Raw genomic sequence first — 13,243 nt, forward strand, 5'->3', positions numbered from 1 at the left:
ATACATAGCCTCTCCCAAGCTGCCAACTCAGCTCCATGCACAATAGCATGGCTACCTCCAATCCTTTCAGAGGGGTCCTCCAGCATGTTGAAGTCACCCCCAATGCACCATTGCTCTGCCTGCGGCAGAGACTCTACAATGTGAGACCAAAACTCTACATGTGCACTCGCCACATTGTGCGCATAGATGTTCAGGAAGCCCAAGAGGTAACCCTGAACCTGCATAGTAATCCACTGAGCCTTGCCAGGCACAATAATACCTCTGTCCACAATGGTCTGCTGCCAAGAGTCCGCAATAGTTATACATACCCCACCTTGGATACCACCAAGTCCAAATGCAGCTGACTGAAATGTCTCATTCGCCCACGCAAAAGCTGACCACATCGTCTAATGTGGCTCTCACACAGATGATGCTCCTGTAGCATAGAAGATCAATATCTCCTCCCACAAGGCATAGCTGAAGCTCCTAACGTAACTTGCCCCTCTGGCGCTGAAACTGGGGCCCACCTCATCCCTGCACGTTTTATGAGATGATCCTCATGGAGAGCGAGAGAGAGTTGATGTTGCAGCAACAGCTAGCTGTGCTATCTTCGAGGCTGGCTTGGATGGGGAATAATCCGCATCCGAGCGTCCCGAGATAGGCGTGACTGCAAAGAGTGTCTAGCCCAGGCCCAAGAAGAACGAGCCGTGCGCAGGGCAACCTCCTCTGTCCAGGAGTCCTCATGTATGTGTACATAGCATGGCGGGCTTTGCATGTCAAGAAAGAAGTGTACCACAATGTGTGTACATCCTGCCGAGTCTGGAGGTGTCACTGAGAACTTGGCCAACGGCCACAGAGTCTGAACCAAGTCTGTAACCCCTAGGTCTCCCATGGCCACTCCAACACTGAGTCCAAAGTCCACTCAGGCTGGTCCTTGCCACATAGGGGAAAAGAGAAGCCAACCGCTGCGTCCAAGGCCTATATCCCTCTAGCTGCGAGGAACAATACACGAACTCTGAAGCAAGCTGCCTCAAAGTCTGGTGAAGGGTCACTGAGAAAATGTGTGAAGTCGTAGGCAAAAAAGTCCCACTGACGACAAATGTCGACGCTCGTCAGTCCACGAGGAACTGCTGCAAAGGGAGACGTCTGCACCAGAAGAGGGGGTCGCAAGAAAGGTTGTCCCTCACTAAGCGACTCGTGGCAAAAGCGTTGCCAAGAGATCTTCTAGCAGTCAAAGATGGTCCTATCCCCTAGGTCGGCTGCGGGGTAGGAGCGGGAGGAGATGGGGAAGCAAGGGGGCTAGCGGGAGGAGGAGGAGTGGTAGGGCAAGGAGCGGTAGAGGGAGAAGGGTGAGGTGGGGAGGAAGAGGAAGGAGGCGGGGGGGTGGGGGGGGAGGGTCTGTCGGAGGTGAGGCTGAGGTGGAGGGTGGAGTTGGGACCTCTTCCTACTGAAGAGGGTCAAAACGGGTTCGCTGTGGGAACCCACTGCTGTTGGCCTGAAGCCTGGGAACCACACTGAGTGCCAGACTGACATGGTGGCCCTTGTCGACGCCGACCACGAACCCGCTGCCAGCTCTTCTCCGCCTGAGCCCCAAGCTCGGAGGGTGGCTCTGCCTGCGTACCCTATGACTGTCTGTTGCTACTGGCGAGCCCTTGGGAGATTGGGGCTAAGCCTGAGGTGAAGGTCGGGGTCTCCTCCGTGAACATGCCTTGGCAAGATGGCCCATTTTACATCTAATAAAACACTGATGCGGGAGGCCTGAAAACTCCACGCTCTGTCGGAACCAACCGCCACTCACCCTCGATAGTAGGATGACATTCGGGAGAGTGTGGGTGTCTCGAACCAGAACACGTACTGTGGGAATGCTGGCCGCCTTGGCAGCTACAACGGTTGCCGTGCGAGAAGTCTCCATGACAGTCCTAATCTCTGAGCCTATCCTAGAAAGGAGCGGAAGGTACTCCCTTCTCAGGCTGGGGAAGCAGACTGAGATGGGCAGGTCTGCCTCCTCTACAAGAACGTCGGTAGCTGGGTTGAAACCGTGGCGCCACTGTCGAAAGTGTGCTCGAACTGCTCAAATGGCCAGGGGGCTGATCGTAATGACCTTGGACGCCATCTCGGAAGTCTCAAACTCTATCTGGTAGTAGCCATGCCCGAGAAAATGAACATCGAGAATCTTACCCACCTGCTAAAAGGCGAGCTTAGAGGAGATCACGCACCTCCCTCGGCTAGGTCGGGTGCCGATGATCTTGCATAGAACAGAGGTGGCCTGAAGGCGCGCCACCTCTGCCTCTAGGCTCGCTTGCTCTGTCGGCAAAAGAGCAAGTCGGAAGGTGGATTCCGCGGGGTCGGGCGAGGGGGCTTTCAAACTTACATAGCAATGTTTCTATGTAACTTTTCTAACACAAGGCAATACCACCATCACACTGGTGAAATTGTATGCCCAAGTAATGATGCAACAGTCCCAATTCTTTCATCTTGATTGTGTCTGCTGCTACGATGACGACCGAGGATGAGCGATTGAGAGGATGATGTGTCGAGGTCGAGAGGCTGCACCCCTGCTTCGAGCAAACAAGGGGCAAGAGATGAGGAGGCGGAATGGGGGCGGAAATTTGGGGAGGTGGGGGGTTCGGGGCGTGTGCTAGCAGACTACGAGGGTTGGCCAGAGGGGCAGTGCGTTGGCAGGGAAGCGAGTTCTAGCATGAGAGGGTGACATACTGGAAACAACGTGCAGGGTCGGGGGGGGGGGGGGGGGTGATGTCGATAGCGTGCGCAGGGAAGGCAACGACCAGCAGCGAGCGTTTTATCCACTAGGGTTCCATCAAGTGTTGTTTTTACTCATGGCCTAAACCCCTTGTGGTTATTTATGGGGAGAGGATTGTTGCTGTTACTCATGCCCAGACGTGGATGGTTATTTATGGAGGGAGTATTAAGAAGTCTGAGTAGTGGTTACTCTCAGCATCTCCAAACGACGCAGACTGCGGTCTGGGGGCGTTTGGTTGTAAAAGGCTTCTATACTCATGGCCCAAACCTTTTTAGGTTATTTGCGGCAGTGATGAGGGAGTCGTTGAACAGCTCATGGCCTGGGGCTCCAATCTGGAATGAGAAAACTGATTGTCCCTTCGAATTTTTTGAGCTTACTTGAGTTGTTTTGCAGATATGCTGTAGTTGCGGACGATTACTTTCTTTCAAGAAAGGGGGAGGTCACAAACTGCTCACGTGTCAAGCCACTGAAGAACAGAGCCAACTTGTAGATCCAAGTCGAGGGGCCTAAACCCTAAGAAGAAACAACAGAAGAAGTAGAAGCGGCACAAGAGAGAAGTTTTACCAACTTGCAAAGTCTTACCCAATGGCCTATTTTTTAAAGAAGAGTTCCCACCAACTTACGGGACCTCATTCGATGGGACCCAAGTGACCTAAAGAGATTAAATGAAAGCAGGACCCACTTACACACACACACACACACACACACACACAGAAGATGCGTAAGCTGCTGATGAAGTGGCAACTGTGCGAATGTCTACAATTTGCGCTGACATGTAGACGTGGCAAACATTACGGATTCTCGCGCTTAGATCCAAACCGAGGGGCCTAAACCCTAAGAAGAAACAATAGAAGAAGTAGAAGCGGCACAAGAAGTTTTACCAACTTGCAAAGTCTTACCCAATGGCATATTTTTTAAAGAAGAGTTCCCACCAACTTACGGGACCTCATTCGATGGGACCCAAGTGACCTAAAGAGATTAAATGAAAGTAGGACCCACTTACACACACACACAGAGAGAAGATGCGTAAGCTACTGATGAAGTGGAAACTGTACGAACGTCTGCAATTTGCATTGACATGTAGACGTGGCAAACATTACGGATTCTCGCGCTTTATGTTGATGACGTGGCAGTTGTACGGATCTCTGCAAAACGCACTGGCTGCTTTTGAGGGCAGATGCTTTTAGAGTTTGAAGTCCACGATAGCACTTCTCTATTTTCTCTGTCAATGGCACAAATCTGTAGGAGGTCACTGAGAGTAACGCTTTACAAAACCTCCTATTGTACTCCAGCAAGCTCTTGCACGAAGTTGAAGTAAGCTGGTGCCAATCTGTCATGACGTCGGCTTCAAATTCATTTGACAGCCAAGCAGATGCAAACATTTGCTTGAAGTAAACCCAAGTGGCGGGTGCCTGTCCTTGCATTAACAATGTCGTCCACCATGTAAGCGCATTGTCCTTTAGGAAAGTGGCAGCTTTCCTGACCTTCGAGGCCTCTGTAAAATTCCCTCCCGCATAAGTTGTATCAAACTACTGGAGGAAAGTGAGGGCCTTTGTCTTATCCTCGAAACCACTGAAGGTACTGAACTTTACCGCTGCACCACCTTCTTTGTAAGCCTTCGGCTTCTCTAGTGCCCCCAGGTTGTCATACGGAATGGTCTGCAACATGGGCACTGTAGTAGGCATGATCGACACGTGTTGGCCATTCACATTTTGCGTAAGAGGTGCGATATCTGGTTGCTGTCCAGAAAAACCAGCCATGCCAAAATGACCCTGTGGCACCCCAAACTGGCCCTGGTTGTAGTGGAAACCTTGTTGCATGCCGATACTACCATACATGGGGTTTGGCATGATGCCTTGCATACCCCCGAACATTGTTCCTGGCATGTACGGTTGACTTCCAGGTGCATAACCAGCCATACTTTGGAACACTGATCCACCCCCGAAATACCCAGGATGTACCGTGGGTGGTGGAAAAACTGAGTGCATAGCCTGGTATCCAGCTCCCTATTCATTCAAGACAGCATGCTGGCTCTGAAAGGTGGCGGCTGAACTGGCATAACCTGTGGAATAGGCGTTCTAGCCACCTGTTCAAGCACGGGAGGAACTTGCTTTGGAGCCCCCGACTCCGCAACATGCGAGTGTTCCCTTTCCTCCTACGCCACATGAAGTACCTGGGCTTGAGCATCAACAAGCTCCGTACGCGGCGTAGGTTGCCTATTTTGATGTTGCACTGGTGGCGCTTGCAAGAATTCCATAAACCTCGGATTCTGCACCAGCTGCGAAAAGACATTCACCGCGGAAACTAACTGAGTCTTGAATGCATCATCCTCAAGTTGCCCAGTCATAAGGCCCTGTACTACTGGAGGGACATTCACGTTGACAGGAGGTGCAGACTGACGTGGCCGTGAGCTCTCGCCAATCTCAAAAACCATAGGAATCTCCTGCCTGTCCTTTGAAGAGGAACCTTCTTCCATAATTCCATTCCCCTTGTCGGCCATAGTGTAATCCCCGCGTTCGTGCACTCTTGTGTCTTTATCCCAAAACAATCCAGGCTCACTCTTTAAGGAAAAAGTGATTGATGTCCCAGCAACACAACCATGAAACCGGCCCGAAGGGCGGTAGGCGTTGGCTTTCACCTGAAATTTTTTACTTTAGACACACACACAGAGCACTTTGCAAAGGAGACCTGTAACGGGAATTAACACTTGATCACACACACGGCTCGGAAGCTAGAATGCTCCGAGCAGACGCCGACAACCTGTAGGCCCCAAAATTGGCGCCCCTTTCGGTATTTTTTTATTCCTTAGGAGGGTAAAGTACGAAGAAGAGTCCTTGGAATCCTTTGACTGTATCCCACTAGATACCGCCTGTTTTGGCCAAATTTCGGCAGCATAACAGCCCCAAAACTTGCGCGAAACCAATTCCCCTGCTGGAACTCGCTTCTACTGGCGTATACCCTCTGATTCCTGCCCAAAAACAGTAAATTCCGCACGCTGTATTTATTGGTTTTTGCCGTGTTTTTAGCCCCAAACAGTCCCCTAACTGTCCTTTGCCAGTGGGGCACGATTCCCAAAGGTTCTAGCGTCCGTATGGCTGAAAAACAGTAAAATTACAGCGCATACACAGCGCTGATTTTGCACCTGTATGGTGAGTTTATGACCCTCACCAGTGCCTGCTTTGGAGTAGCAGCTAGCTACCCCTGTTCCTGCTCAAGGAGGCTCTTGCCTCAGCACAAAAGCATGAACCCATACAGCTGTACATCAGTCAAATGAGGAGCCCTCTTATGGGGCATCACATAACTGCACGTAGGGGAGAGAGAGAGACAGATCAGTGTGTAGTGTGCAGGGCATCACTCCTAGCACCACACTGTACATGAGAGGGAAAGGAAGCACTCCATAGCTCCTAACCTGTGACAAATTGCAAATGAAGTCTCTCCCTTCTCTAAATTCAGCGCCAATTCTTCTGCAAGAGGAAAGTCCATGAAAATGTGACACTTGGCGCATTTACAAGCATTTTCCCGTTTCGGGTTTGCCGCTTAAAAATATCGTGACCGGTTGCCCAGTTGACTTCGCGGCAGAGTTGTAAAATGTTCCCTTAGTCATACCGGAGGTAATGACGCGAACACATTTCACGGCCCAGAATAGCAGTTCCCTAAATTTTAGGAGATGCTTCCGTTGGGATCCCACTGGTCGTCTGACCATCTATCCTCATTGGGATCGCATCCAAAATTGCAATGTGCCCAAATGTCGGATACTTTTTGTTGGTAGTCCCACCTTGACTTTATGCCTTAATTGAGTTCACTTCCTAGTATCCACCAACTTGCTAAGTGCGACGGGGGGACCTATATGATCTTGCTCTGAGCCTAGACATCCTCTTACCATACGAATTCCAGTGCCGACCACTTCCCGTCTGCGGGTGAATCTACCATTCACATTGGCCATACAATGTCCGACCGTTTGCAACTTCAAAAAGAGGGTCTCAAAACAAATAAAATAAACCCGATTGGAAAGAAACCAACAACCAAGGTTAGCAGTTGCCACATCTTTGTGACATGGTTAATAACTGCCACGTCCTCGTGACATACCCCCCTCTTGAAATCGGAAACGTCCTCGATTGCATACCATAAATACACGCCACTGATGATCTTGTGCTATTAACACTCTTTTATCATCGCATGTATCCTCAAGAAAGGTCGTAACATACATAGATACAAATGACTTAATGAGACCTTCATACTTTTGCCATTTTCATCTATGGCACTGAATTCATATGTACATTTGATGTACTAGCTCTATCATTACCTCTCCTTTGCACACGTTGGGTTGGGGCATAAGTAGGCTGTAACCCAAAGGCTTCAAGGTAACAAGCGTGCCATCTGATTAGATTTTATCTTCTTCCTGACAGGGATAAAATGGAAGATCAAAGATAAAGTCCATAGCAATGCTTTCCCATGGCTTATCCAGAATCGGCAGTGGTTGTAACAACCCTGGTGCCTTTTGCCTGTCAAACTATGTAACAGACTTGGACACTCCAAGTCAAGAATCAACCGCGACAGCACCAAATAACCACTTCAAAACAATTCACAGATCACAATAGATTTGCACTGGCCCGGCGGAGTTCCGTGCCTAGAGATATTGGCCCCAAAGATTGGCGCCCCTTTCGGTATTTCTTTTTATATTAATCAATCATCAAAGTACAAGAGAGCGGTTAGGGTTTCACTCTCAGACTCTGCGTCCAGATGCTCCGAGAAGTGAGGCCCTCACCACTAATTTAAAGGTTACAAGGGATGCCCAGAAGCAGAGCCCCAAAAGCTTTTAAAATCAAAAGCATCAGTTCTCTCTCTCTCTTAGAGAGTCTTTTCTCTTTTTTTTATAAAAAAAAAAGCAAAAGCAAAATTCGCGTCGCTCATCATTTTCCATTAAAAAAAAAAAAAAAAATCCGCCTCCGCGATTTCCGGAATTTAGGGTTTCTGGCAAAAATTAGGGTTTGTAGGAATTTTAGGGTTTCTGTTGTCCGCCACGTCAATACTTTGTGACATACCCCCCTCTTGAAAGCATTGTAATCGACCGCGATTACGCCTGCAAAACCGACAAAAGCCATAAACCGTCTTAGCAGACACTGACTGTTAGTACCTACGTACTAGGAACGCACATCTAGCACATGTACAAAATCGACAGTCACATCACACGACATCACAGGACATCACCAGACATCACAAGACATCACATGACATTCAACATTCATTCGGATCTTAGACCATGATTTATCGGCAATGTAACATCCAGGTCCAATCGGGACCTCAACGATGTCCGATTGACTAACCCCTATTGCAACCATGTCTATACGAGATCAATCAGACCAAAATGCTGCAGTCATTTCGGCTATCAGTTCCTGCACTCACAAGAAGTCAAGAACAAATCAGTATCATAATCAGGAATCCCATTTCATAAAGTCATCCAACAGAATACTGTCAGCTCTCAGTGTCCCTGAAGCTCAAAGAGACATCAGTGACTTTAGTATCAAAATCGAGGCATCTGTTGACAAGGGAGCGGAGTGACTCCCCTCTTGTGCATCCCACTGCACCAGATCTCCAGCCAAGCTGAATTCTGGGTTCCGTTTGGAGTAGACTATGCTAAACCAAAACATCGAGGTAGAGTTTCACAATCCGAGGAGTATCTGCTAGGTCCTTCTCCTCCATCCACTTCGCATCAAATGTAGGAAAGTTCTTGAACTTAACCAAGAACCGCCTTCGGACTTTACCTTTCTTCGTATCATTATGTGCCAAAATCTGTTAAGGAACAAGGATCTCCTCGTTTTCTTCCACTTTGGGTTGCTCATCAGGCTCCCCATCATCAGGCACATCACCCTTAACAGGTTTCAAGAGACTCACATGCAATGCATTGTGAATCCTCCAAGTATCTGGCAGTTTCAATCGGAAGGAGACATCATTTATCTTGTCAGTAATCTGGAAAGGTCCGTAGTATCACATACTAAGCTTTGGAAAAAGCCTCTCCTTTCCCTTTTTCTTTCTTAGGCGTGCCTTCTCAAAAGTAAGAGCACCCAATCATCCTCCTTCAGTTTCCAGTCGTGACGATGGCGATCCGCTGCCTTTTTCTGTCGTTCTTGAGACTCCTGCAAAGTCTCGCGAACCTTGGCAAAAGCCGTATCCAAATCTCGCGAATATTCATCCGCTTCAAATTTCTAATCTTTCGTGCTCAGGAAGGATGGAACCTTCGCAGCACTTTCAACAATCTCACATGGCGTCTTCCCCGTCGAAGAGTGTATCGTGTTATTGTAGGCAAATTCCACCAAAGGTAAGTTCTTTTCCCATTGAGTCTTCTGATGCGAGATACAAGACTTCAATAAATCTAAAATCACTGAATTGGCAATCTTAGATTACCCGTCAGTCTGCAAGTGGAACGATGACGAGAACTGCAACCGCGTGCCAATGTTCTCCCAAATTGCCTTCCAAAACAAACTCATAAATCTGGGGTCTCTGTCGGAGACAATCGTCTCAGGCGTGCCATGTAATCGAAAAATCATCGTGATCTTTCTGTATTCTCGGGAGAGAAAAAAAAATGAAATCCATTTCAATATTTTCCCAGGGGCGGGTGGGTATGGGTAAAGGTTGTAACAATCCCTGTGCCTTATGCCTGTCAAACTTGACCTTCTGGCATACCAAGCAACTGTGCACAAACTCTTCCACATCCTTCTTCAGTCTCCGCCAAAAGAAATCTCTCTCTACCCCTTTCATGGTGGTAGCAATGCCGCGGTGACCCGTAAAAGGTGGACAGTGGCAATCAGTCATAACCTTTTCCCTCAACGGCTGTGTAACGCACAACATAGTCTTTTTTCATCAAGTCTCCCCATCCCGTATCCGTGTGAAAATATCTGCAAAATCTGTATCTGTGGCATACTGATCGACCATATCCTCGAAGCTCCTATGATGTATCGCGGAAATAGCCAGAACCAACGGTTTCCGAGACAAAGCATCTGCCACCACATTCTTCTGTCCCTGCACATGGACAATCTGGAAGTGGAACTATGACAAGATGTTCGTCCACTGCATCTGCTTTTCCGAAAGCTGCTTCTACGACAAGAAGTAGCGCCAACTCTGATGGTCTGTAAATACAGTAAAATCCGCTTCGAGTAGGTAATGCCGCCACTGAGTAAGAGCATGGATAACCACCAAAAGCTCTTTCCCATAGATCTGTGCTGTCATCTCCGGCCTAGAGAACAAACGGCTCTCGTAAGCTATGACATGGCCTTCTTGCATCAAGACCGCACCCAGACTACGACCACAAGCATCACAAAATACTTCAAATGACTTCTGCAAGTCCGGCAAAGTCAAATCTGGTCCTGTAGTGAATTTCTCTTTTAATGTCTGAAAGGCAGTCACCTCTGTGGGTCCCCACGAAAAAGGTACTCCTTTCTCTGTCAAGGTATGCAAAGGGGAAGCAACCTCTGCAAACTTTCGTGTGAACCGCCTGTAGTACGAACACAGTCCCAAGAAGCTTCTAACTTCATGGACATTCCTCAAATCGGGCCAATCACGGATAGTCTCTATCTTGGCCGGGTTCATTTGCACTCTTGCTGTTGACACAATGTGTCCCAAAAAATGTATCTCTGGTAGGAAAAATGTATCTCGTAATGCCTGAAAGACTTGAAGCAGATGATCAGTGTGGAGAAAAAAATCTTGGCGTTCTTTTCTTCAAGTCAAAACATATTCAACTTTTATCCATCGTTCAGTTCTCCCAAAAGAATGAGTAAGAAAACTGAAGTTCATCAAGTACAATCTCTAAGCCCTTCATTTATCAAAGTCGCTTTCTCGGCCCGGTAGTCAACCACGGCGTAGTTCTTGTGGTACCAAAGGATCCCGAGTAGAACGTCACTCGCGTGCCTTGAACACCCCTGTCATTGCAATGCTCGGTGTAATGGCAACATCCCATCCGGGTGCCAGTTGAACTACCTCCGCCTGTGGCGTCAGTCTGTCGGGCGTAGTTCCAAATCGAGCCACCAATTCCAAGTGAAAAGAAGTTGGCCTTGGCTCCTTCAAAAGAGCTTCCTGATCCTTCACTTTGCCCCGAAAGTGGAAAAGTTTGTACTTTCATTCATTAGATTCGGTGCAGGTCCCACGCCATGTGGTACCAATCTGCTTTTCTATCTGCCTGTTCTGCCACATTCCTCAGCTGCTCTCGAACTCTCAGACCTATCGTCGTCTTTATCATTCTGTTCTTTCTGTGCCTTATCAGGGCTCTTTGCGGAAATATGTCCATGTTCCCCGCATCCAAAGCACTTCCCCTCTCTGATGAAGCGAGCTCTCTCCTCAGGAGTAAGCTTGGGTCATGCATCCTTTTTTTTTTCTCTGGGTTGCTCTTTTTCATTCTACTTTCATTCCCAGAAGTCTGTTCGGCTCGTTGTGTCATGGCCTCATGTGTGGGGTAGGTCAGACTGCCAGAGTGAATGGCAAAGCCCCGCTTCGCATGACTCATCAACTCCTGAACAGAAGCTGACTTCTGTTCCAAGCAGTGATTTCAGATTTCTGTAGGTAGACCCAAGGTAAACTGTTCAATCTGTTCTCTGAACGAGATCTTCTTGAATGAAGAGGCGGGTAGAAAAGAGCTCCAGAATCTTTCACAATAAGAATTCACTGTATCGCTCTTGGTCGTCCGGAGATGGTTCCAAGCAGCTCGTATATCTCGCTCAAACTCTTGAGTCAACCAAGAAGAAATAAAAAGCCTCTTGAATTTCAGCCATGTAACTGGCACAGTCTTGCTTAATAGAAGCGTGGAACACCAAGTACGAGCATTCCCCTTAAAGTAAGAGGCAGCTCTCCGAATCTTGGAGTGCTCTGAATAGCGTCCTCCCGCGAAAGTGATGTCAAACTGCTGTATAAAAGACAAAGCCTTCGAAGCATCTGAGTATCGTGAAAAGTATCAAACTTGATCGAGTGGCCACCTTCCTTAAACTCTCGGACTTTCTTGCTTTTATCTTCGAGAAAGTCATACTGGTTGGCTTTGTAAAAATTCTTCTTGTTCGCATAAAACTTTCCATCATCAGAATCTGAGCTGTCTGTAGACAAGTCCTCAGTAGAACTGTCAGTCTCTGGGCGAGATTTAGCCTTCTTTGCCTTTCTCTTGCCCTTTCCAAAGCGTTGCTTCTTGCTTCTCTTTTTACCTTTTCCGTCTTCTTCGCTCGAATCCGAGGATCTAGAAGAACTGTCAGAAGAAGAAGAAGAAGAACTGGGTAGGTCTTCAAACTTGACGCGCTTCTTCAATTTCTTTGCCTTGTCAAATGTCGACCGACGCTCCAAATATCCCGGGAAGTAAGTGCCTTTCTTCTGCTTTTTGCCGTGCTTTTTGGCTTTCTTTTGCGTGTCAAAAAGCTGAGCAATCCGTGCATCAACCACGTTCTCCAGTTCCTTCTCCGTATATTTCTTGGAGGCAGAAGGTTTCTTGAGAGCGGGTTTCGGGAGTGGTGTTGTGGTTCTCTACCACTCCGTCTGTACCTTTTCCAAAGAGGTCTGGTTCATATATTTTTCCATCTTCGGGTCCTTGGCAAAATTGAGCATCATCTTTGTTGCATCGCTGATCAACTGGCGACGCTCTATCTCTCGCCGCTCTGCCTAAGTAGGCCAAGGCGGGCCATACTCTCTGCTTGAATCTTTGTTGTGATCCCAGCCTGCATCTCCAGATGTAGAGGGAGTCGACTGATCATTGCCTGAAGCCATAGGTGCCGCGGAAAAAAAAATTCGGGGATCGGATTTCCCGTAGAAGAGAAATCGGCCGTGCTCTGATACCACTGTAACAGACTTGGACACTCCAAGTCAAGAATCAACCGCGACAGCACCAATAACCACTTCAAAACAATTCACAGATGACAATAGATTTGCACTGGCCCGGCGGAGTTCCGTGCCTAGAGATATTGGCCCCAAAGACTGGCGCCCCTTTCGGTATTTCTTTTTATATTAATCAATCATCAAAGTACAAGAGAGCGGTTAGGGTTTCACTCTCAGACTCTGCGTCCAAATGCTTCGAGAAGTGAGGCCCTCACCACTAATTTAAAGGTTACAAGGGATGCCCAAAAGCAGAGCCCCAAAAGCTTTTAAAATCAAAAGCATCAGTTCTCTCTCTCTCTTAGAGAGTCTTTTCTCTTTTTTTATTAAAAAAAAAGCAAAAGCAAAATTCGCGTCGCTCATCATTTTCCAAATTTAAAAAAAAAAAAAATAATAATCCGCCTCCGCGATTTTCGGAATTTAGGGTTTTTGGCAGAAATTAGGGTTTCTGCTGTCCGCCACGTCATCACTTTGTGACAAACTATGCATGCTCGCACACTTTTGCCTGCCAAACTATGCATGCTCGCACAAAGGCATCCACATCTGTCCTCAAGGTAGGCCAATAGAAGAACGTCTCTACCGCTTTAACTGTTGCATCAATGCCACGATGCCCTGCATACGGTGGGACATGACTCTCTTCCATGACCTTATGTCGTAGTGGCCTAG

Source organism: Adiantum capillus-veneris, chromosome 17 (assembly GCF_014529385.1).
Source record: "Adiantum capillus-veneris isolate H3 chromosome 17, ASM1452938v2, whole genome shotgun sequence".
Lineage (NCBI taxonomy): Eukaryota > Viridiplantae > Streptophyta > Polypodiopsida > Polypodiales > Pteridaceae > Adiantum > Adiantum capillus-veneris.